The sequence below is a fragment of the Cupressus sempervirens genome, chromosome 1 (genome assembly GCF_028749045.1).
Source record: "Cupressus sempervirens isolate cs-2001-9-10 chromosome 1, ASM2874904v1, whole genome shotgun sequence".
Taxonomy (NCBI): Eukaryota; Viridiplantae; Streptophyta; class Pinopsida; order Cupressales; family Cupressaceae; genus Cupressus; species Cupressus sempervirens.
In genome coordinates this window covers 232,466,617-232,493,344 of record NC_143118.1, presented here as the reverse complement: position 1 = coordinate 232,493,344, position 26,728 = coordinate 232,466,617, and the positions used below count along the sequence as shown (strand labels likewise).

At 34.4% G+C, this 26,728-nt stretch overlaps 1 pseudogene; it reads left to right on the top strand.

Moving 5' to 3' along the window:
* Nucleotides 1-26,728, top strand: part of LOC149577018 (heterogeneous nuclear ribonucleoprotein 1-like) — a 187,101-nt pseudogene that overhangs the window by 123,424 nt on the left and 36,949 nt on the right.

Genomic DNA, 26,728 nt, shown 5'->3' with positions numbered 1-26,728 from the left:
CAATAACACCCAATATTCTTAATCACCATGCATGTCACAACAATGAAAAAGAGAGTGATTTTGGTATTATATTAGCAACAATTTCTCTAACCCTTTACAAATGAGAGAAAATGGCCTTATATAAGGGCCAAAGATGCAACAGACGGTGGAGATCAAAACAAGATCAACGATACAGATTAGATCCTAGAAAGCTTAATTATGGTTGCCACCCCATTGGCCAATGAGAAGACACCACCTCATTAATGGACCAATGAAAAAATTGCAAAACGTGGCAACCAATGAGAAGGCCCAAAATGGTGGCCAATCAAAAATAGACACTTGTGCTATTCTAGAAGAAAGAGAAATTGCTACTTGGGCTTACATCAAATAATCTTCTGATATAACTCCTCCCTTTTCTTTCATTCTCCTAGTTAAGGAAATGAACTTAGCTAGCCTTACATTGACTTCCTCCATAGAAGGACAAGGTGTGTGCTTCATCCTGAGTTCCATTGATTTCACCATGTTGCTTACTACTTGTAGTATCTTTCATGAAAGCATTGCGAGAGGAAAGGCTGCCCAAATGCTTTTTCTTGATAGCAACCTTTCCTAACTCATCCAACCTCAATCCAAAATCTATCTCATTGATATTCTCTTCTCTAACATCCTCAAAATAAAGTACCATCCCAATGTTGCTCATCATGGTTGTAATGGAAGTATCAATGCCTAGGCTGTGATGTGTAATCACTTTCTATAAATCTTCTTTGCCAAGGAGGATTTTCCTTCCTTTAGTCTGTCATTTACTTGTATCATGTTTACTGTACTAACATTGGTATCAATTATTCACTTCATTTTTTAGAAGAAAGGTGTCTTGGGCATCATATCCTCTTTGTCTTTCTTAGTGTTTGTCCCCTTAAGATTCTTTCTTGTACTAAAATCCTCCATCTCATTGCCCTATTACGAGATGGTAAAGAGGTGGGCAATAGACAAGTAGAACCAAGGGAGGCAATCCTTAGACTAGAATGAAAGAAGGAAGTCAACTTAAGGACCCTTTTCAACTCTAAATGATTTGAAGTTACCTTTAGCTACATCATGTCTACCGTACCGATATTGGTATTGGTCATTCATGTCATTTTCAAGAAGAAAGTTGTTTTGGGCATCATATCCTCTTTGTCTTTCTTAGTTTTTTTCCACTTAGGATTCTTACTTCCACTAACATCCTCTATCTTGTCACCCTATTATGATATGGTAGAGCAGTGGACAATTAGGCTAGCAAAACCAAGGGAAACAATCCTTAGACTAGAATTAAAAAAGGACATTAGCTTAAGGACCCCTTTCAACTCTAAATGATTAAAATTCAACTCAACCAATAGTTGGACCCTGACCTTTTGGAACTTAGGATCAGACCTCAAGAACTTCAAATCCCTTCTAAATCATAATTTTACCATGTAATTCACCTCCAATTAAAATCGCTCAACCTAGTGCAAAAATCACAGCTCCTTGCAAAACTCAGATTTTGCAAAAAATTGCCAACAACATGAAAAAATATGCGTTCCCACCAAAAATTTCCCAAGGCTAGGGCCAAATCCGCCCTTAAGAAAATTGCCAATGGAAGAGAAAACTACCCTCAAGACCAAAATACCAAAAATGGAGAAATCTGCCCTAAAATAAAAATCGCCCATAAGCAAGGAGGAGAAGATGAGAAGTCAAGAAAGAAGAGGAAGGAGTTTTCTCTTATAGCCAAGTCCACAAACCCTCTCTAGCTGGCCGACTTGGACCCTGGGAGAAAGAAAAACAAATAATTAATGCAAAATTATGGCCCACAATTAAATACTTAAACAAAATTAATTTTGCCATGATTAAAATTAACCTTTTAAATTGCCAATTTGACCAAAATTGCAAAAAGAAAATAAATAATGCCTTAGAGATGTTAAATATTTCCATTAATGAAGATCTAGTAATTAATACATCATTAAAATTCCATTTTGGCTAGCCAAAAGCCATTTTTCAATATTAAATTACTAATTTAATTAAAGACTAAAAGGTTTTCAAGGTAATTTTAATCCATTTAAAGCCAGGTTTTTGCAATTTTAATTCAAATTGATTTAGCTAAACAATTTTAGCATCTTAATACAAATAAATCATTCTCTAGAGTCCAGAATCAATTTTACAATTTGGTCTCATTTCCACAAAATTAATCTTTTCACCAAAGAAAAATTTAAGATTTTCCAAAACTCAAGTCTAAAAAAATTTCCAATTTTGAAAATGATTCAAATTTACATAGTTATATCCAAATTTTCAAAAAAAAAACATCTAAGTACAAAAATCACAATTCTACCTTGCGAAGTGTTGCTCTTTAAAATTTGTTCAGCCTAAGGATGAAATTGGTTGCTCTTGAAAATCAAGTTGAAACTTGATGAAAAATAAATCTAACCCTCTCCTCACTAGTTCTAAAGGTGTCTTATCACTTAATCAAATTAAATTTTTTGGACAACTCAAAAAAATTGCTAGGGCAACTAAAAAAAAGGGGGGGTCCCCAAAATTTTTGGGGTGATGGTGTGAGAACCTCATAGAAAAACTCTCTCATCCTCCACTGAATACAATGTCATTGTCAAACATAAATCAGCAAGCTCAAAATATTTTGGTATTGACTCTCTCAACTGATTGCTCTCACCAAGGTTTTTCCAAAGCTTTGTTATCGCTCCCTCTTCATTTGGGTTCTCCATAAGATCATATTGTTCCCTCATTATGTTTGCAAAAGAATATGATCTCTTAGTTGAGATTTGTCTAAAATTCCATATACAGTTACTTCATTGATTACTTTAGGTTTACAAAAATGTTGAGCCAAAGTCATCATCCTTCTTTGAAAATCAGTCAGATAGTTTAGAGACCAATATTGTGAAAAAATAATTGACATTGCTTCGAGCAGCTCCTCTGGAGGGAAACTTAATCTAATTTTTGATGAAAGATTGTAGAAAACTCGCTTGATAGAGTCAAGCATAGAGTTTTTGATCTTCTTGAATTCTTCTCTTGTAACACCTGAAAGCACCTTCTCTGGTTCTAATTCTACTTCCTGCTTCATTGGGGCTGGAGTTGAGGTTGATGCAGGCATAGTACTGCATTGGTATGTCAACTCCACATACCCTAGCATATACCTCATAATTTACACCAATATGTAAGAAGTTCCCATGATTGTTCAAATCTGTGATTTCTATCCACTTTGCAAACTTTGATTCATCTAATGTTAGTAATCGATATACCGTATCTAGGCTATTACATATCATTTTATGTAGCTTATTATATTCTACAATGTACAAAGCTCTTTGTTGAATCTTTTTTATTAATATTTCTCATGTCATGTAGAATTGGGATAATAGTTGCCAAATTTAAGAGTATCTTAACATTAGTTAGACTTGAATATAGCCAAGGGAATTTGTCTTGCATAGAGTGGATTAGTCCAAGCAATGATGGACATTCAGAGATTACTCGAGACCCATCTAGTATCATTTTCTATAAGAAGCTTCCTCCCATTAGTAAGTCCTTAAGAAAAGTATTGAAATTTTTGGATTTGTTTTGGACTTCAACAAAAGTATTGGTAAATCTCTTTGATTAGAGATTCCACTTTACTTACACAACCAAAATCACTGACAATTCCTAAAGCTAGATTCATTCAATGGGTCATGTAATGAATGAGAATAGTCTAGGGTGCCAAATCATTCTTGATCTTTTTACAAAGATGGTATTTATGACTTTGCATAATCGAAGCTCCATCTACTCCAACACACACCAAGTTTTTGGTAATCTCCATGTTATCCAAACCTCCACATTCAATTAGAGTACTTTTAATAATTCATATAATTTTCAGCTGTTGCACTACAATTCAATTTATCAACAGATAGTAGAAAGGGTTGACGAATAAGATCATTTACATTATAAACATTGTTGTACACCTAGGAAGAATTATCAATTGTTGTAACTTCATCTAGAGATAATGCAATTAAATTTGAGTGTTTTATTTTTTAATTCACATCTTCTTTTTGAACATGTGCAAAACATCTAGCCCATTCCCACCATTTTTTACTAACTAGTGACTATTCAGATAGTTTCAAACTTTGAAAAAGTGCAATAAGGTAGTAATTGAAGGGTAGTGCATCATAGGACATCCTCGACTCAAAATATAAAAGACCACACTTAATTGAACTAATTTTCCCATATTTTGCACTTCCATTACTTTTCCAATGAAATCTTCAATGAAACCTTTTACTGCACAATGTTTCTCCTATAATTGCTGGTGTAACCCATATATTTTTGCATTCCTAATATGTAGATAGTTGTCCTTTGTTTTCCAAGTTAGCATGGGTTTTTCAACTCCATCATAGTTTCCTTTTGTAAACTTTACTGACATTCTTTTCTATGGTATCAAGTTTAAGCTACAACCTCTTCTCTTTCTTTGTTATCTCTATGCAAATCTTACATCTACATTCTACAGGAGGCTCATCATCAATTGGATTGGTAACTTATTCAATGACCTAGTGCTTTTGTAGCTATTCTAACTAAAAATTCCTTGTGGATAGATCCTAGCGAGATCGATTTCTTTGATTCCAATTTTCTTTTCCCTTTTATGCATGAACATGGTTTATGGAATCACTTTTGGTTTTCTCACCTAACTGATCTGGGACTGACTCTAACTCTATAATATCATTTTGTGACTCTCTACTCAGGAGAAGTGCCTCCAAATCATGTTCAAGTTTTTCCTTGACTAAGATATCAAGTTCACCAACTTAAACATCTTCAATATGGTTTGAATCTCCAACTTGTGATGAATCTACTTTTTTAATAGGCATTGGAGATCTAACTTGTGAATCTTGTAGGTTGCAAACATTTACACCACCAAAATATGTCGCTATGGTTCTACATTTTGGTAATGGTGGCCTCTCTTAGCTTTCAAGGATCCTACAGGAACCCCTGTTACCCCTCTTGTTTGATGTTGCAAATTGATGAAGGCTGCAAAAATAAATCAACTTAGTTGTTGAACAAAAGAATAAAATAGTGACAACTCAAAGACTATGAATAGTGATAGTAGACTACTTAGACTATATAATATTAATAATATGATTCATTCTCCAAAAAATGGTACTACTGCTATGGTACTATAGTCTATAGTACTACCCAATATAATTCACAAACCTTGAGGCTATCTTAAAGCATATGAGATGTCTAGTCACTAGTGAACACTAGATAGTAAACTAAAAAAAAAACTAGTACAAGTGTACCAATATGGTAGTAACACTAACAACATAAAAAGAATTAAAAATCACTTTCCTTTTACAAAAACTAGGGTCCACGAGTCAATGGGCAATGCAATCAGCACTCTGAACTTTGGCAGCAATAAGAAATGCTAGTCTCCAGACTAGAAAAGAGAAAATTGTGTAGAATAATAATATCTTATAGTCCAATCTAGATTGGAAAATTGTGCGAGATTAACAAGTAGGAATGTCAAATGAAGGCAAAATGCACCTTCCTATGCAAGCCCACAGTAGGAGATAGTTGGCTAAATGAGGCTGGTGGTTGACACATGTTGAGAAAATGGTAGGCAACACCTAACCCAAGGGAAAATTATTTGGTTGTAGTAATGGCAAAAGAACATGGGCGAACAAGAAAATACATGCAAAGGATGGTGAAATGTTTAAAATAAATGTATCCAAAATGTATATTGCATTGGCGATTGGACCAATATTTTTGACTAATTGTGTGATAACTAATGGGAAAATACCATGGGTGTTGGACCCAAATTTGATAAATATCTAGTGATGTGGTTGACCTACATTGCATGAGCTATTTTCCAAATGATGATCAACCCATGAGACAGGATCATCGAAAGGCAAAGATTCGCTACTAAAGTAATCTTTGTGTTACACTTAGTTATAACCTTAATCTTCCACCTTGCAACTTGAATAGCCTTTTGTGCATGCAATATTACGATGATCGAGCTTAGCCAAATCATCCTCAACATGTCTTCTCCATGTCCTCAACCTCGATCCTCAAGATATAAACTCTGCTAAGAGATATAATAAGTTTACCAAAACATGCCTCTGTAAACTCTATCTAAGAATAAACATCACCAAAACTTACATAATTTCATCTTGACTTATCCTCTCTTCTTCTGACATTAACTACATATATTAGATACTGAAAAGTATCTCCCATAACCTTGGGTGGTTATCATGCTCAACTAGTTGTCCATACCAACTTGATTTTTTTTTTCTTCTGTTAGATACCACAAAAAATTTCTATGTAGACATAAAACATGTTATGTTGACATCAATGAAAAAATCAGTCATGAATGTAACATATCATCATATTAATACTACCCCATAGGAATATCATCAGCATTCATGCTTCCAACCAATCTTCCAATCAATCTCCCCAATCTTCTAAAAACTTGAACGTAGATCACTTTAAGATGATTTAGAAAATGAAGGTTGGATAGAGTATATGAATGAAGAAATTGTGAAAATAGAAAATGATAATACCTAGTCTCTTATACCTAGAACTAAGTAAAAGAATCTAATTGTTACAAAATGGATATTCAAAAATAAATTAAATGAGAAAGGAGAAGTAACAAGGATCATGGCAAGGCTAGTATGCAAAAGATATGCACAAGAAAAAGGTATTAAATATAGAGAATCATTTGCCCCTATTGCAATACTTGAATGAGTTAGAATACTACTAGCATATGTTGGACACAAAGGATTAAAAGTATGTTAGGTGCATGTAAAGTATTGTTTCTTAAATGAAGTCCTAGAAGAAGAAATCTACATTGAAGAACCTAAAGATTTCATTGATCCAAAGAAAACACATGGTATGAAAACTACGCAAAGCACTAAATAGGCTAGAATAAGCTCTAAGATCATGGTATGAAAGGCTACATATATATTTGGTAAGAATTGATTTGGAAAAACCAAATTATAATAGTAATTTGTAAATAAAGGAAGGATCATAGGAAAAGATATTTCTAGAAAAAATATTTGTGGATGATATCATATTGAAAGGATATGAGATGTTATGAAAATCATTTAGTGAAGAAATGAAGAAATAATTGAAATGTCTATGTTTACAGAGATAAAATTCTATAATTGGCCTACAAGTTCATCAAATGATGGATCAAATATATACCACTTAGTAAGAGTACATTGAGGAAATATTGAGATCATTTGCAATGAAAGAATCCAAGCCAGTTGGAACACCTATGTCTACTAGACATAAACTATCAAAGAATGATGATTCAAAGGAGGTAAATCAGACAACATATAGATCAATGATTGGGAAACTTAAATGTGTGGTACACACCAATCCTGATATTGCATGGGTAGTTGGAATAGTTGCAAGGTTATCTAAAAATCCTAAAGAAAATCACATGATGGCAATAAAAAGGATTTCTAGGGTACCTTAAATGAACTAAAGCAAATGGTTTATGATACAAGAAAGGAGGAAAATTTGAGCTAAGAACCTTTACTGATATAGATTGTTAAAGAAGCATTGATGACAAAAAGAGCACCGATGAAGGAGTATTCTTTCTTAGAAATAGATTAGTATCATGGAAAAGAAAGAAGGAGAATTATATTTAGGAATCCAAAGTAGAGGTAGAGCATGTTGTTGCAGTAGTAAACAATTCTAACATAATATGGATCAAGAAATTATTAACAAGAATGATAGAAGAAATCAAGGAACCAGTGGTTATTTATTTTGATAACATAAGTGAAATCAATCTATCCAAAAAATATATGATGTACAGAAAGACAAAACACATTGCAATCAAGTATCATTACCCCAGGGAATTGGTTCAAGAAAAAGAGGTGATATTCGAGTATATGAACACCAACGAGTAGATAGGAAACATATTCACTAAAACACTACCTAAGGATGCATTTATGTACCTAAGAGGTAAAATATGTGTTATTCCCATATTTGATGCTCACTACAGTATACGATAGTGATGCATCAACCAAGATTCATTAAAGATCTATCAAGTTTATGTAGATTGTAACACTTCAAGTGTGAAATTCAAAACATGTTGCATATGAATCACTACAAAAGGTACATAGTAAATTCAAAGAATGTATCCTTTTGGATTTGATATCAAAGAGGGAGAGATTAGTATCATAAGATGGAATGTATACATAAGAGAGAATATATAGGAAAGAGGGAGTATAATGACAAAAGTAGAAAGAAAAGTGAGGGAAAATGAAAGAGGGAGAATTCAATTATAAGCCATTGAGACAAATATAGGTAGAATCATAGAGGGAGTTGGTATAGATGAGAATTAGAGTGAAACTAAGGATATTATCTAATTGCTCATTCTTTTATAATTGTATATTGACATGTGGTGTTGCCATGAATGTCCAAGAGGGATATTGTTGGACACAATTCTTTGAATTGTATATTGTTATTGATGTTGTGGAAATATTAGTATTAATCAAGAATAGTTGGGCAATAAAGTAACTTCAATGTTAGCTAAGAAAAATTGGGAAATAAAGGAATGCCAATATTAATCAAGCATACTCGAGCAATGAAGGAACTTTAGTGTTAGCCAAGTACATTTAGGAAATCAAGGAACTTTAGTGTTAGTCAAGTCTAGTTGGTCAATGAAGGAAGCATGGTGTTAACAAGTAGTCAAGCATTAAAGGGATCCTACATCTATAGTGTTAACTAAGTGGTTAATCCTAGTATTAACTAAGTATTAGAAGATTACACATGTCAATTAATTGACTAATAAAGGCTCACAGGTTGGATGTTTAATGATTATTTGAAAAGGTACTCAAGTCAAATTGACAATGCTTATGATATATAAGAAGAGACAATAAATAAAAAGAGTGTGTGTGTGTGTGTGAAAAAGATGGATATGTGATCGAAATAAAAGGGAAGAGTAGGCAAGTGTGGAAGATAAGTAATAAAGAATATTTTGATCATCATGGATCTATAGGTCAAGAAAAAATAGAAATGTAAATCTACAAAAGAATTATCTTCATAAATCAATTCAAATTATGATTACCTTTTAACCATCGTCGCAGTGAAGAAATATCTTGGTCGATTTGAACTAATATGTCAAGTTTTAAATCCTCTAACAAGGTGATATTTTAAGATCAAAGTGTTTCAAGACCTCTAACTAGGACACTCCTAATAGGGTGAACTAAATCCTCTAACAAGGTCATACTAAATGTTATGTTTGTAACCTTTAACAAGGTTGGCCTCTAATAGGGCTAACTTGAGAAGCGTAATCTGTGTTCATATTATTTTCTTTATGCTTTATGTTTCTACAACTAAGTTACTAATGATTAAAGTAAAATAACAATCATAAGGCTGATTTTTTAACTGAGGTACAACAAAAAACTTAGTTTTAACTGAGCTAGATAAAGAATTGTATTATCAGTGAAAAGTTTGATTTGACATCTAGGGACTGGGAATTTTTTTGTGATAACTAATTTATGACTCCCCTTTTAGATAATCTTTGCATTTCCAATAGCTCCCTTAGCAATGAATATATTTCTAGCTTCATTTCCTTGTGCAACTCTAATAATATAATATCATTATTTATTTTGTTGATTCTATTCTCAAGATCAATGATCTTAGATGATAGGCTATGTGATTCATTTCCAAATGCCTCCAAATCAATGAATTTTATGATTATTTTATTTGATATGTCCTTGATAAGTGTTTGTGCCACAACACACTTCCCGTACACAAATTTTACTCTTGTCAGATATTGTCTTAGTTCGTTGATCTTTTCATCAAGACTCTTTAGATCTCCTCTATTATTGTCACAAAAATTTATGAATATTTTATCATTATGAAAATTTCATGCCTTTACCACTACAATATCTGATAGGGTGGTGAATTCAACATCAAAATATTGAAAAATTTATTTTTCTCTATTGTTAGGATCTAATTCAGTCATCTTTATAGATATTACATTCTATAATATTTCACTTACCTCTATTGTTGTGCTCTACAAAATCTTCACTTTTATATTCTTCTCAATTATTTTACTAAGTGGTGAGATCAATTCAACTTGATCATCATCATCATACCCTATACATACTATCAATATAAGGGGTGTTCTAGAAGAAATAGTCCAATTTTAACGTGCATTCAAGGAATTTTCTAACTTAGAAAAACAACTAAAGACCCAAGTGAGTGGAGTTTGATCTTTATGGAGCACTTAACACCCTCTTAGGTGGACCCATCCCCATAGATGGCACTGAGATTGTAACCAATGGTAAAATTGATGGGTGATTAAAGAGGGTGAGTCCAACTACAAACTCACTCAAAGCGTCTTTATTAGTTTTTATAACTTAGAAGATTTCAAAAATGTGGATTCTTTTTATGCCCCAAAAGATGATTATTTGATCTATGGCATTCAAGATTGGATTTGTTGTTTTAATCATGCATTCATAAAAATTAAAAAAAACTTGATTTTAATCCATGGCACTCAAGAGTGATTTTAGCAACATGCATTCAAAGACAAGTGATTAAACATTCAAGTTTTTTCCTTTGAGCATTCAAGATTGAGATTTTATGTGTTGTTTTAAGAACTTTGAAGTGCTTTGTTTTAACCTTAGATCATTCAAGATTGTTTTGGACTCAAAAGTGAAAATGACTCTTTGGACTTTTCTTTTGATTCAAGATTTTGTGTTCTAGTTTGCATGTTTTAAGCCCAAAAATGATATTCCTAGATTGTTTTGATGCATGAAAAACCTAAGAAACATTCAAAATTTTGCAACAAGACATTTGTTTGGAACAAATAACAAAGCTTTTAGGACAATTTTGGCAACCATTTAGGACTCTTAGTTTTCATAAGATTTTTAAAAGAATTTTAAAATATTTGCAAATGAGGTTCATTTTATCCTTGATTGATGCTTTGAGTTTGATTTAGATTTTAGTGTGCACTTAGTGTTGATTTTGAACCTTTTGAAATGGAAACTTGAAGTTCTTTTTAAATTTCCAAAAATGAAGTGTTCCTAACTTTGCATGAATGCATCTAAAACCTTGATGTTGCAAGGACGCAAATGATTGGATTGGTTTAGTTTCACTTGTTAAAAGGCTTTTTTTTTTTTTGCAAATTTTTAATTTTTAATGGATTTAAGTATGATTTGGGGGTTCATTTTAAGCACTAAAAAGAAGTGTGTATGATTTTGCTTCTTTAAAAAAAATGGCCAAGATCTCCCACAAGAAGAAGAAGAAGAAGTAGATGGAATAAGAAGAATATAGACAAGAAGAGGAAGAAGAATTCCAAGTGCTTTGTCCACCTATAAGCTTGAAAAATCTGCAAACACTATGAGATAGACTATGAGTTCCTTTGTCTTCTTTATGCTCATGTGGACCTACAAAACCAATTTATACAATCCTACCAATCACAAAAACAAGCAAAATTAGCCAAAATTAGCAAATAACATACAAAACTTTACTAAAAAAGCTAATAAAAATGACCAATGCAGGGTCCCATCGGGCGTGCCAAAATGTATATGAGCAATGTTAGTATGCTAGTAGAAACCAAATTTAAATAAATCTTCTACAAACTAAACAAAATTCATAAACTTCAAGATACACTAAGATGAACTCTCAATTGAGAATATGAGCCATTAATGGACTCTCTCAATGAAAAGCTCTCTTGTTGAGTGGCTTTGTCTAAATAGATAGGATGTATGCTCAAGCTTATGCTTCAAAAAGGTCTTCAAATGGAGTTGGAATTTGGGTGTGAGTGTATGGTTTTGATGTAAAAAGGCTTCTTAAAATGGCATTATGAATTTACTTCATGGATTGTGTTATTTTGCAAAGGGGAATGATCATATTTATAGGCAAGAGGCTTGAGGGATTGAGGGCTAAGATGCAAGGATGGGAAAAAGCTCATGGAGGGCTCAGATTGCATGAGAAGAGAGCACATGGATTGTGCTTTCTTATAGCCAATCAGGGAGTGACACATGTCACAAGGTGAGAGGATCGAGAAAAGGGGAAGGATGAGTCAACAAAGGAGGCTCAATGGATAAAATCTTCATAAAGACCCTCATAATGGCTTGTAAGAGCAATAAAAGGGCTTGGAAGAGTCATTTATGGCCTAGTGGGCTTCATAAAGTTTTATGGTTGGGATATTTTGAAGGAGATGAGAAAAATTTTGACTTGGGCTTGATTAGGAAGGTTTTAAGCTTGCTTAATTGTGCAAATGATTAGAGGATGGATTAGGATGGTTTAGGATTAGCTTAGGGATAGACAAGTGGATGGCATTTAATGAGGGTGGGTGAAGGAGGAGATATTTGTTAACTTTGGCTTGGGTTAGTAAGTTTTAACGCATGTTTAGAGAATGTGACAAGGTTAGGAGAGGATTAGGATTAAGTTTAAAGACATCTTCTAGAAGAGTCTAGACTTTGGATGAGGATAAAGACTTTCTAGAATAGTCTAGAATTTCCTAGGATGAGGATGAAGACTTTCTAGAAGAGTCTAGAACTTCTTAGGATGAGGATAAATTAGATTTTTAGGAAATAAATAAAGTTTTATTTATTTCAAGGGTTTGGGTTGAGGAGATATTTATTAAAACTTTTTTAATAAACATGAGGATTAATATTTAATCTTAATTAAATATTTTGAGTTGGGATTAGGAGTAGGAAATGATGGAATTAGCCTTTAATCAAAATTAAAGAAGGGTTAGAAGATTTTGGAAGAGGTTAATGGTCTTAAAGAAATTGGCCAAGTTTTGGGCAAAAAATAATTTTTTTATTTATTTTGGGTTTTTTGGTCAATTTATTAATTAAATAATTAATAAATAAGGAAATAATGTTTAAATAAGATTTAAACATTTTTGGGAGGGATTCCTTAATTAAATATTTTTAATTAAGATAAAGGGATTTAATGGCATAAAAATAAATAAATTAATTAATTAATTAATAAATGATGATGTCATCAGGAATTTTTTAGAAAATAAAAATACTTTATTTTCTAAAGGTTTTTAGGTGTCTACATTTTGCCCCTCTTTGATGTGATGCCGCAAGTGGCATGGCATCAAAGATAAGAAAATCAGATGCCCAAGGCTAGAGCAGAAGAGGAGAGAATGGACTGCAAGATGCCCCCTCAAGAAGGTGGCGGGGAGAGAAAGTGAGGCTCGACAACTTCTTGAAAAGTACAAGAATCAAAGATGAGAAAGAAGACTCAGATTGGCTTAAGAGAAGAGGTTTAGTTAGTTCAAACTCTCACTACAGGAGAATGATAAAGGGAGAATCAGAGGCACAAGAGGAAGAAAGCTTAAGTTCTTAGGGATTGTAGAGGATGAAGGAGTAGAGTGCTATAAAAGGAATTCAGGATGGGGAGATGGATGAGGGGATTAAAAAGTTGATGCAACAGAATTTCAAAGAGTCAGATTGGTAGAAGATGGTTTTCAGAGATCCCTAGGACTAGGATTGTGGATCTCGAAAGATGAGGTTTGGTGGATTGATTTGGATTGGTGGATCCCTAAGACTAGGATTGTGGATCCCTAAAGCTAAAGGTGAGGAGTGATTCAAAGAGATACTGATGCATAAGCTAGGGTAGGAGAGATAGGTGTTGGATACGGATGGGGGATAATGGAGATGAAGGAAAACCATTGAAGCTTTTTGAGCGAGGGGATACTTCAAAGAGAAGTACCACCATGTAGTTGAGCACTAGATTTGCTATAGGATTGTTGGTTAATTGCCAAGGTTACCAAGAACATCAAGGCCTTTTCACCAACTGTCCAGAGGACTAACAGACTGACTCAAAACAAAAATGCAAGGATTGCCCCAACATCACACATGAATCTCGAAAGAATCAGAGTGGAACCAACACTGGGTAACCCACAAGCAGAAAAGAAAAATAAACAAAAGACTTGATCAAGACCTTACACCCAAATTGCCCCATTCACAGTATACCATGATATGGAAGATCATGGAAACTTTGAGGAGGGAACAAAAAGATTGTTTGGAAAAGATACTTCAAGACCCAAAAGGGAAGATTCCAAATCAAAAGAAAGTGAAAATCCAAAAGAGAAACATTTGCCAATGAGATGGGTAGGACAAGGTACTAATGGACCAAGATCAGACATGAGGAAAGCTATATCCTGCAAGGATCTATCAGAGAGCACCTAAGTTTATGGATCTAGATGAGTGATGCATATGACAAGCTGAACTAAGAAGGATAACACTTTGGTGATAGGAGATCTAGCTAAAGGATGCATTAGAATAGCTAACCAAGATGTGCGATGTGTGCAAGATGCTGATCAAGGAGGAACTGACACAAAATCTGGATAGATACAATGGTACTAAGCTAAAGAGGATGTAAAAGCTGAAGGACCAAGATATTTACAAGCTGAAGCTAACCAAGATAGTTACAAGGAGGCAAAAGCTCAGGATGATAGGATAGCGGGATGGTTCGATGTTGTGCAAGATGCGAAAGCTAAGGTTGGGGTGATAGCGAAAGATATGGATTTGGCAGGATGCATCCAATGATGATGAGAGATTTTGTGACCAAGGATAGCTAGAGGAGCAAGATGAGATGGCTTGATAGGATGGTAGATAGCTAGGATTATGATGTATATAAAGAGATGACATTGGGTTTGTATGAGGATAGCCTAGAGCTAGATACCAATGACAAGGGAGGATGGACAAGACAAGATCTCCAAGGAATATAGTGCCCCCAATCAGAAGATAACATGCGGAAGTTCTTATGATGGATGTGATAGGATTGAAGCTAGGCTAGAAAAAGATGAAGGGCTAGGGAGATGGATGATAGCTGGGATAGTTGGCTGAAGCTGTAGGAGATAAGTGGATGGTGTGAGATGGAAGATGGAGGGTGGAGGATAGGTGGATAGATTGGAAGATGGAGTTGGATGTCAAGAGATGACCAAAAGCATGAGGGTGATAGGCCAAGCTGGGGATGGCGGGATTACGCATGATGCTTGTTTGCCAAGTTTTCATCATGGTACTTGTCCAAGGTGCTTGACTTTCCAAGTTTTCACCAGTGGACGTTTTATTTTTCTTTATTATTTTTTTGACTTTGGACTTAGCTAGAATGATTTTGGCTTTCTTCAGCTATTTTTGGCTCATAGATGTTGGTAGGATAGATGAAAAAGGATTAGATTGAACAAGTGGAATGGTGGGTGGGAGTTTGATAGATAATGGATGTGAAGACATAAGGCTTTTGGGTAAATGGATGAGGAAAATGGAAAGATCATCATTGGCACACACTTTGAGAGTTGATAAAGTAGTGGGAAAGATGGTTTTGAGTGAGGTTGAGGAGAAAATGGAGGGAGAGAAAGATAAGGACTAAAAGTAGAGTTGGAAGATGGAGGATGGGAAATTTAGGATAAGAAGCATATGGACTAAAAGTGGATTGGGGGGATGAAGGATGCTTATATGGGGATTTGGATGAAGGATGGATGGATGAGGCTTTTTGAGTAGCATGAATGGATGCCAATTGAGATTTTTCTTTGAGATGCATTTCTTTTATGAGCATCTTGGGTATCCACATGATTTTTGACTTTTTTAGCTTGGGCTTTTGTGGCCTCTTGACTTTTTCTTTGATTGGGATTAAATGTTTCTTGTTTTGAACATCTATTTTAGAAGAGACATGTTGAGACTTGGATTTTTGTGGATTTTTGGATTTATGCTTTTGTATTTTGGCATCCAATATTCTTCTATTAGCCATGGGATGGGAACAAGAGCATGGAGGAGATGGACGGATAATTGATGGAGTGATAGGGTTTAAAGGTTGGAAGGGATTCAAGGGTGAGTGCCTTTGATAATCCAGCTGGTGGATTTGAGGGGATGGAAGGATAGATTGGAACATAGGATATGGATCGATATAATTGCCCAAAATGGATGGAGGGAAGGAAGGATATGGGCCCAAAATAGATGGAAACGAGGAAGGTGTAGGTCCCAAAATAGATGGAGGGGATAAAGGATTCATATTAGGTATGTAAGGACCAAAAAATGGATGGAAAGGGTGTGGGATTTAGATAAGGGATATATGAACCCAAAATGGAGGGTTGGAGATAAGGAGTAGGATGAGGGCCCAAAATAGATGCGGAATAAGATGGATGGGAACTTTGGGGTGGAGATGGAAGGACTTGGGACCATGCAAGAATAGCGGGGATACCAACATCTAGAAATACATTTTCATTTCTTTTTTCAATATGATGTTCATTATTTGGAACACAAGATGTGGATCCATTACTAGCTGAAGGAGTTGGAGCTTTGGATATGATAATTAGTTCTTTTTCAATGGATCTATCATCATGGATTATGGGAGATGTATGATCATGAAGAAGAGGAGATGGGAGGATAGGATCTTGAGTTGGGTGGGCTGAGGGAAAGGGATCTTGAGATGGAGTAAGTAAGATGGTAGGATTTAGATATGGAGGGGATGGTAAAAGTGGATCATGTAGGGGAATAAGTGGGATGGCAAGATCTGATGTTCTGTCGGAGGGTATTTCAACATGCTTTTGGACAAGATCTTGATAGGAATGGATGGGAGTGGATGCATGAGGTTCATTATATGGGATTTGGATAATACTTGGAGGAGGAGATGTGGATGGGATTTGGAGCGATTTGATGGGTGGTGGGATTTTGACGCTTGTGGGAAGTGGAAGGATTTTAAGAAATTTGATGGATGGTATGGCGATGGTACCTATGGGATATGGAGGTGATATTATAGATGGGGAAGCTTCATCATTGACTACTTCACATGGTTGGATTAGATGACATGGCTTATCGACTATTGGAGGCGGCTTTTCTTGTATTTCCTCTAGGAGATTCCTTGGAGACTCATGAGTCAGAGGTGGAGGTGGATTGATAGGAATAGCTAGTGTGATGGGGGTGGAAGATTAGAAGCTTGGTTGATTGGGTGATGGAGGAGAAGCTGGGATATCAGATGGCATGACTAGATAGTTTGGAAGAATGCATGAATTTTGTGGGATGCTTGCAGGAATGTTTCTAAGGCTTTCAATATACCCATCATAGTCAACAAGATTTTCATCATCATTGGAATAGGAGGTGGTGGGAGCAAGGACAATACGACTGAACACATCATGATAGGTTTAGGATTTCATGTTTTGATGATGAGTCGGATGGGGATGGGGTCTTGCATATGGATGAACACGAAAGCTCATGGTTAGATTTGGATTGAGCGCAGATTTTGGATTGGCCAATGAAGGATTTCCTGGGGAGAGTCAAAGCTGTATGACAGACCTAAGGAGGATTGGCTGGATATTTTTGGCTTTCCTGTGGATGGAAGACTTCAAGGGCATGCTGTCAAAAAGTGAGAGTTTTTCTTTCCTATGTGCTGGATTGGTGGAGATTGTGTCAACTTAAGGATAGACTAATGATTCTATGGGCATGACACGAGATTGACAACTTGTGGATCCCAACCTTAGCTCAAGGTGATGAGGGATAACAAGTGGCAAATCTAGATTACCCTAGACAAAGCTCTGTCAAAGGGATAACCTTCGTGAGGCTGGTGGATTGGTTGGATTGATTGGATAGAAAATTCTAGCAGAATGACAACAACTCTCTAAAGACTTGCGAGTGATTTTGGATTGGGTTGCTAGCTAGTTGGGGAGATGATTTGGATGGACTTTGGATTTGGGATTTTTCTAAAGCAAGGAACTAGATAGATTCGGTTGTAGCGGGGGAGCTTGGATGATTTTTTGATGTAGTGACTACGCTAAGTATGCCTTGAGTTGGGAGATTTCTACTTTTTTGAGATTTTGACAAAAGTTGGCAAACATTCATTTAAAAGCTATGAACAAACAAATAGACAAAATTTTGGAGCAAGCATTTCAAACACACCAACATCCTAGGAAGCTTTGTACAAGGATGAAATTTGTTATAGCTAGGGAGTCTTCGATATACGCAAGGTATGTGAGGCCCAAATTCGTAGATGAAACCAAAAAGATGTCACATAGCTGAGAGGAGCGGTAACCCACTTCTCCTCTTTCACTTCTCAAGGGTATAAAGTTCCTTAAGGCTTAGCCCAAGTGACAAAATCTTGATTCCAAGAGAGGTGTCTTTGGATTCACCTCCCAATTTTTATACTCTATCGAAACGCTGGAGTTGAGGTCATCCCAAGGGGTGATGAAATCCCCAAGCAGGCCTCCTAAAAAGTGTAAAACAAGACCACATACATGATCTTGGGCTTTTAAAGACACGCATTTATTCCAATTGATGATTTAGATTTTGTAAGCTATGATTGAAGACACTTGTTATTATGGCATACAATGTTCATTCCAATTTGACAGCATCGTCAACATAATGAAAGTTGAGAGATCGTCAACATAAGAAATGCGAGCATCATTGAAACTGCATCCAAACCATGCAATGTTCATTGATTGTTAGGCATTCAAGATTGAGTGTGAGTTTTTTTTAAGCCCAAAACAAAGATGTGTGAAACTCAATTGCCAAGCGCGCACCCGGAGGCCCTCCACGTCAAGATTTGTCCAATTTTTATGCCCAAATGAAGTGTGAGCAAGATTAATGCACATTCAAGGAATTTTCTAACTTAGAAAAACCACTAAAGACCCAAGTAAGTGGAGTTTGATCTTTATGGAGCACTTAACACCCTCTTAGGTGGACCCATCCCCATAGATGGCGCTGAGATTGCAACCAATGGTTATATTGATGGGTGATTAAAGAGGGTGAGTCCAACTAAAAAATCACTCAAAGTGTCTTTATTAGTTTTTATAACTTAGAAGATTTCAAAAATGTGGATTCTTTTTATGCCCCAAAAGATGATTATTTGATCTATGGCATTCAAGATTGGATTTGTTGTTTTAATCATGCATTCATAAAAAAAAACAAACTTGATTTTAATCCATGGCACTCAAGAGTGATTTTAGCAACATGCATTCAAAGACAAGTGATTAAACATTCAAGTTTTTTCCTTTGAGAATTCAAGATTGAGATTTTATGTGTTGTTTTAAGAACTTTGAAGTGCTTTGTTTTAACCTTAGATCATTCAAGATTGTTTTGGACTCAAAAGTGAAAATGACTCTTCGGACTTTGCTTTTGATTCAAGATTTTGTGTTCTAGTTTGCATGTTTTAAGCCCAAAAATGATATTCCTAGATTGTTTTGATGCATGAAAAACCTAAGAAACATTCAAAATTTTGCAACAAGACATTTGTTTGGAACAAATAACAAAGCTTTTAGGAAAATTTTGGCAACCATTTAGGACTCTTAGTTTTCATGAGATCTTTAAAAGAACTTTAAAATATTTGCAAATGAGGTTCATTTTATCCTTCATTGATGCTTTGAGTTTGATTTATATTTTAGTGTGCACTTAGTGTTGATTTTGAACCTTTTGAAATGGAAACTTGGAGTTCTTTTTAAATTTCCAAAAATGAAGTGTTCCTAACTTTGCATGAATGCATCTAAAACCTTGATGTTGCAAGGATGCAAATGATTGGATTGGTTTAGTTTCACTTGTTAAAAGGCTTTTTTTTTTTTTTTTGCAAATTTTTAATTTTTAATGGATTTAAGTATGATTTGGGGGTTCATTTTAAGCACTAAAAAGAAGTGTGTATGATTTTGCTTCTTTAAAAAATAAAAATGGCCAAGATCTCCCACAAGAAGAAGAAGAAGAAGTAGATGGAATAAGAAAAATATAGACAAGAAGAGGAAGAAGAATTCCAAGTGCTTTGTTCACCTATAAGCTTGAAAAATCTGCAAACACTATGAGATAGACTATGAGTTCATTTGTCTTATTTATGCTCATGTGGACCTACAAAACCAATTTATACAATCCTACCAATCACAAAAACAAGCAAAATTAGCCAAAATTAGCAAATGACATACAAAACTTTACTAAAAAAGCTAATGAAGATGACCCATGCAGGGTCCCACCGGGCATGCCAAAATGTATATGAGCAATGTTAGTATGCTAATAGAAACCAAATTTAAATAAAGCTTCTACAAACTAAACAAAATTCATAAACTTCAACATGGACTAAGATGAACTCTCAATTGAGAATATGAGCCATTAATGGACTCTCTCAATGAGAAGCTCTCTTGTTGAGTGGCTTTGTCTAAATAGATAGGATGTATGCTCAAGCTTATGCTTCAAAAAGGGCTTCAAATGGAGTTGGAATTTGGGTGTGAGTGTATGGTTTTGATGTAAAATGGCTTCTTAAAATGGCATTATGACTTTACTTCATTGATTGTGTTATTTTGCAAAGGGGAAGGATCCAATTTATAGGCAAGAGGCTTGAGGGATTGAGGGCTAAGATGCAAGGATGGGAAAAAGCTCATGGAGGGCTCATATTACATGAGAAGAGAGCACATGGATTGTGCTTCCTTACAGCCAATCAGAGAGTGACACATGTCATAGGGTGAGAGGATGGAGGAAAGGGGAAGGATGAGTCAACAAAGGAGGCTCAAGGGATAAAATCTTCATAAAGACCCTCATAATGGCTTGTAAGAGCAATAAAAGGGCTTGGAAGAGTCATTTATGGCCTAGTGGGCTTCATAAAGTTTTATGGTTGGGATATTTTGAAGGAGATGAGAAGAATTTTGACTTGGGCTTGATTAGGAAGGTTTTAAGCTTTCTTAGGATTGTGCAAATGATTAGAGGATGGATTAGGATGATTTAGGATTAGCTTAGGGATAGGCAAGTGGATGGCATTTAATGAGGGTGGGTGAAGGAGGAGATATTTGTTAACTTTGGCTTGGGTTAGTAAGTTTTAACCCATGTTTAGAGAATGTGACAAGGTTAGGAGGGGATTAGGATTAGGTTTAAAGACATCTTTTAGAAGAGTCTAGACTTTGGATGAGGATAAAGACTTTCTAGAATAGTCTAGAATTTCCTAGGATGAGGATGAAGACTTTCTAGAAGAGTCTAGAACTTCTTAGGATGAGGATAAATTAGATTTTTAGGAAATAAATAAAGTTTTATTTATTTCAAGGGTCTGGGTTGAGGAGATATTTATTAAAACTTTTTTAATAAACATGAGGATTAATATTTAATCTTAATTAAATATTTTGAGTTGGGATTAGGGGTAGGAAATTATGGGATTAGCCTTTAATCAAAATTAAAGAAGGGTTAGAAGATTTTGGAAGAGGTTAGTGGTCTTAAGGAAATTGGCCAAGTTTTGGGCAAAAAATAATTTTTTTATTTATTTTGGGTTTTTTGGTCAATTTATTAATTAAATAATTAAGAAATAAGGAAATAATGTTTAAATAAGATTTAAACATTTTTGGGAGGGATTCCTTAATTAAATATTTTAAATTAAGATAAAGGGATTTAATGGCATAAAAATAAATAAATAAATAAATAAATAAATTAATTAATAAATGATGATGTCATCAGGAATTTTTCAGAAAATAAGAATACTTTATTTTCTAAAGGTTTTTAGGTGTCTATAGTACCAACCTTACTATGAGTAGATATCCAATATCAAATATCCTCTAACTCAAAGTAGTCTTCTAATTTTCCAATTCAATCAATTAGATCCTCAAGATTCAAAGTAGCTAAGAAATTAGAAACATCATCTTATACTTCAACTTCAACTAAGATCCAAATCTAAAAAATTGACTAGCCCTATCTCCCATAGGTCTCTCCACATGATTTTTTATGTCCTCACCAATCAATCTAGCAACCTTGAAGTCTTCATGAGAATCTTCCTCATAACCACCTTTAGTACTCACATGCTGACATACACCACTTATAATGCTTATGATATCAAAAATCATATCACTCTTCATTAGTGTTATCTCTGATCTGAAATTTTCTTTAACCTCCTCCATTTTATATCTAAAATCTACTTGAACCTTCTCTAAGATCCTAGAGATCATCAATTTCCCTAGAGTCCAATCTTCTTGGAGGAATCTTCTAAGATTTTAAAAAACCCTCTACAACAAATCACCAACTAGATAAAGATATTCTCATATCCTCTTCTCCTACCCAAAGGAGATGTCCTAGCCCCTAGTAAATAGCCACACAGTGGACACACAACAAAATATACAAGATCTGATACCAAATATAACTCTTTGTTCATTGAATAGTTGATTACATGCAATATGCTAGGTTATAAGGCCTTCCCGATAATAGAAAAATACAAAGTATTTAATAATTCTACAAGATACATCAAGATCTAATCCAAACCCTAGGTATTCTAGATCCATAGTCTAGTAGAAACCTCCAGCAAGATCTAAACTTGTGCTCACAAGCCACGAAGAAATCTCCTTATTTCCTAAGCCTTGGGTACTAGCTCTTCTCAAACTTCACTCCTCTACTTTATCATCTTCTCCAAGCTAGATGATTATAACTTAAGACTCTACAAGACCCCCTTAATTATACCTACCTAAGTCACAAGCTAGCCTAGAAAGCTACAAATTAAATCTACCCCTGCATTAAATACATATCCAAGCCACAAGTTGGCTTGAAATAAGTATTAAATACACATAATCAAAATAAATGCAAAGGTCAGCTCAACCTAGAAACTAATCATAGACAATTCGATCAAAGAAGGAACTGAATCAAAAATGGCTATTGACTAACCTAGAAAACTCACTACTTGGTTAATGGTAGAACTTGACATGAATTGTGACTTAGTTGGAACTTTGTGAACACTAAATCACATAGTAGTAATTGTAGCTCAGTCACTACTAAGGCTTGGTAACAACTATAACTCGATAGTCTCATCCAAAATGAACAAGGATGAGTAGGATCTCCAAAAACCTTAGGATGTTGTAACATTAGTATGGGAGGAGATGATATATTTAAGATGAAACAAAAGGAGGATGAGACTCTTGAAGATTATGTTTCAAGATTCCTCTATAATTTGAAAAGGAATAATGAACACTAGTTGAATGAGTCATCTTAGAAGTATCTTTTCTTAAAGTGTATAGAGGAAACTTGTTCAAAAACTAGACCTTATGGTTGGAGGAGATACTGTAGTGCCTACCCTCGTTTACATTTTTTCTAGTTACATTGTTGCTATCATTGCCAAACTCTATTAGGATAGTTTTATGTTGATGGTTAGTAGCACTATTTTGAGACTATCAGATAATGTGTTACATATTCAACTAATATATGATGTGATTACTTAGATTATACATTTCATGTATGCATGATAATTATTACATTATTCTTAGTTATTGATGATTTTTAGCTAAATGGATTATTATATGTGTGTATTCTTATGGATACTTACCCCATACTGCATACATATGGTGGGTGTGTTCCTTTTCCTTTATGTATGGCATTTCTAATGTGATTAAGGAAGGGAGTCATAGTCACTTGCTAGTCAGGATCTACACGATGCACCACTTCTTGCCATTGCTTGTTTACACACACACACACACACACACACACACACACACACACACACATAGATATATATATGTATGTATGTATGTATGTACATGCATGGATTTAATGTAGGTTGTAGGTACTGGGTATCGACTTTCCTGAATTGCTAGGATGAGTGCACCCTATCGCACTATCTCAATGGTATGAGAAGGGAGATAAATTCTCAAGTCCAAATCCTAAACCCTTAAATCAATTGTCCTAGAAAGGTAGGGCAAGTATCTGATATGTTTTACCTTCTGAATGCGTCGGATGACGTAATTCATGATTTTAACCCCTTAGAATAATTTTGTATGGATTTTTCTATGATGATATTTTATCTTGGATGTCATTAATGAATTTTCTATTAATTAAGTCTAAAATTAAAAGATTTAATTATTTGGGGGAAAATTAATATAATATCATGATATTTCGATATCTTGTTTTTTATTAATTAAATGGGAAATTAATTGAGTAAAAGAATTAAATAAAAGAAATTAAAATTAATAATAATAATAAAAATAATAATAAAATAATAAATAAATAATAATGTTAATAATAAAAGAATTAAAAATAAAAGTCATAAGTCTACCTAGGAGTAAGCACACCTCTTGATTGCACGTATGTCTACAACGCAGGAGTTAGCGAACAAATTAAGCACATGGTGTCTACAACCTTATGACCCATCTAGAAGGTTGGAAAAGGCTCGTGCTTAGTTGTCAGCACTTATCTTGTATTCTGGTTGCTTCTAGAGACATTCTAGGTGTTTCCTAAGAGTTCCTTAGATTCAGGCACTCCTAGTAGCTGGGGGAGCATGTTGGTGTGGATATGCGAATATTGGAGAAGGAAAGAGCTTGCTCTACAAATTCTGAGGAGAAGTGAATTAGCATCAGTGTCTAGGTAGACACTTGTGATTTTGCATATGTTATTTTTGCTTCTTCCACTTCTTGTCTTCTTCGTGTTTTCTGAATGCTTTCTGAGGATTCCATGTGTGCATGTTCCAGTTGTATTTAATCTTGTCATGGAAATTTAATTTTTTGAATGAGAAACCCCCACATGCGTAGATCTGAGGAATCTATGGAACTAGGGTTTAAATGCTTATGGACAAACCTATTAGAAGAATTAAATAGGTGAATCTAAAAGGGATACATTGTATTCATGCCTTTGATTTGATCCTGACATATATACATATATGTATATATATATATACATATATATATACATATAAAATTAAAAAAAAAAAAAAAATATATATATATATATATATATATATATATATATATATATATATATATATATATATATATATATATATATATATATATATATAATAGAGGGTGGGGAGGGATGAACCTGTACCCCCACCCCCTTTCTGTAAGTGTGACATCGGTGGCTCTATTGCCCCAGGCACTGCAACAACAGTATCGTCATAGGCCTGCGTTAGCAGGTAGCCATGCCATGATGCAACCATTTAAAGGAACGGTGACCACAGTCGCAGGGAAGGTATGCTCGCAGGGTGGGTACAGACCTCAAAACCTGCATTTGCAATTAAATAAATAACTTGTGGGTACAATGGTACAAGGTTGTCATTTTTAATTTATTTTTATTTAATAAATTATAAAGTATATGCATATAACATTTCTAATTTAATTTTGTTTATATATATATATATATATATATATTGTTATTAATTAAGATCTTAATAATATTAACTATAATATAGTGAATTAAATTGTTTAATTATTAACATGAATTTAATTAAAATTAATTAAATTTAATTTGTTTTTAAATAAAGATTAGATAGCATTAAGGGGGGGGAAATTTTATATTTTCTATTTATTAAGTTTTCAATTGATCCATTATGGAGGTCATTTTCAAAATAACGTATAATGAATCCTTGGATCACCTTAGAGATTTATTTCAACCAAATTATGGGGAAGAATAATAAACTAATACATGGGTTAGTTATAAGGAAGACTAGCAATATTCTTTCACTTGATATTTAACTCCTAAACAAAAATAGAGAACCCCATATTTAATTCAACTCAGTTATTTTAACGAACCAAAAACATGTGCTTGCATTTTGTGTTTTCTCTATGCTATCTATTTTGGGTTTTTGGGTTGACTAGATTGTTGACCAGTTATAGGACGTCTACTAGAAGTTCGAGGGTTATGATTTGTGATGTCATGATGATGTCTTTTGATCTCGATCTTTTTAAACCCAATCATGGTTATGTGATGGCATGCTCTATGGTGTGTCTAGTTTATTGATTGATATTGTTTCTAGTCTTCTTGTGTAAGTTGTGATTTATGTAACTATTTATGAGTTATCAATCAGTTGTATTTGGATTACTTTCTAGTCACCTTGATGGGGCTGAAGTGTTTATTTGATCTTGATGATGTCATGTTGTGACATGTATGACTTGACCATTTTGGAGTCTTTGATCAATATTATTTGCTTTGAGATTCCTTTTTGGTTTCTTTTTGAGGACCGATGGATATTGTGATTATCATTGATACCTTCAGTTGCCAATAGAGAACCGTTGTGGTCATGATTATCATTGGATACTTTTCAGTTGCTCATGGAAATTTGATTCTCTTATTGTGGATTATCTTTTGGTATTTTACTAGTCACTTGTATAGGACTATGGTGATTTTTTGATTTATGATTCCATGAGCCTAGGGTAGGTTATCTACTTGTAGTGTTAGGAAGTGGCTTGCAATGGGGGTCGGGGCCCTAAGTGGCTTCTGGGGTAACTCATTGTAAGTTATTTAATAAGTGAAAACATTACACTTAATACTGACTTAAATGAACTTAAGAAGATAATTTTTTATTCTTTCCCATGCCTTGAGTGCTAGTACAAACTAGGATGGGAGTAGAGAGAACATTTGGTTGTGACCTTGCATTCCGTAGTATGCCTCATCAGTATGAGAGGATACTAATGGCTACATAGGGATCACTAAGGGGCTGGGGTCTATAGGGAGACTACCAGGGTAACTCTAGTGTGATTTGTGCGATGACACTTTCCCGCTTATATCTTGTGTGCCTTTGGGATTAGATGTCAGATTCTATTGGAACCTTTGAGTTAGTATACTTTTAGGATTCTTGGACTTAGAAAGTATTTGTGCTATGTGATTTGATAACCTATTTGTGACTTGAGATTATCTCCTCAACATGGTGGGAGTGGGCCATTTAGGTCCCACATGGTCGGGTGGTAGCGCTTTTTCACTCTTACCATTGGAGATCCATCTGAGACACCATGGCTGAAGCATTCTTTGATGGCATCTATCTTCATTCTGTTCTTGGATTATGATGGTGGACATGTATCCTTATATTGATGATTAGCATATGATAGATGTTGTTACTTACTTATCTTATGTTTTAATTTTCATGATTAGATTTCTTATGTATA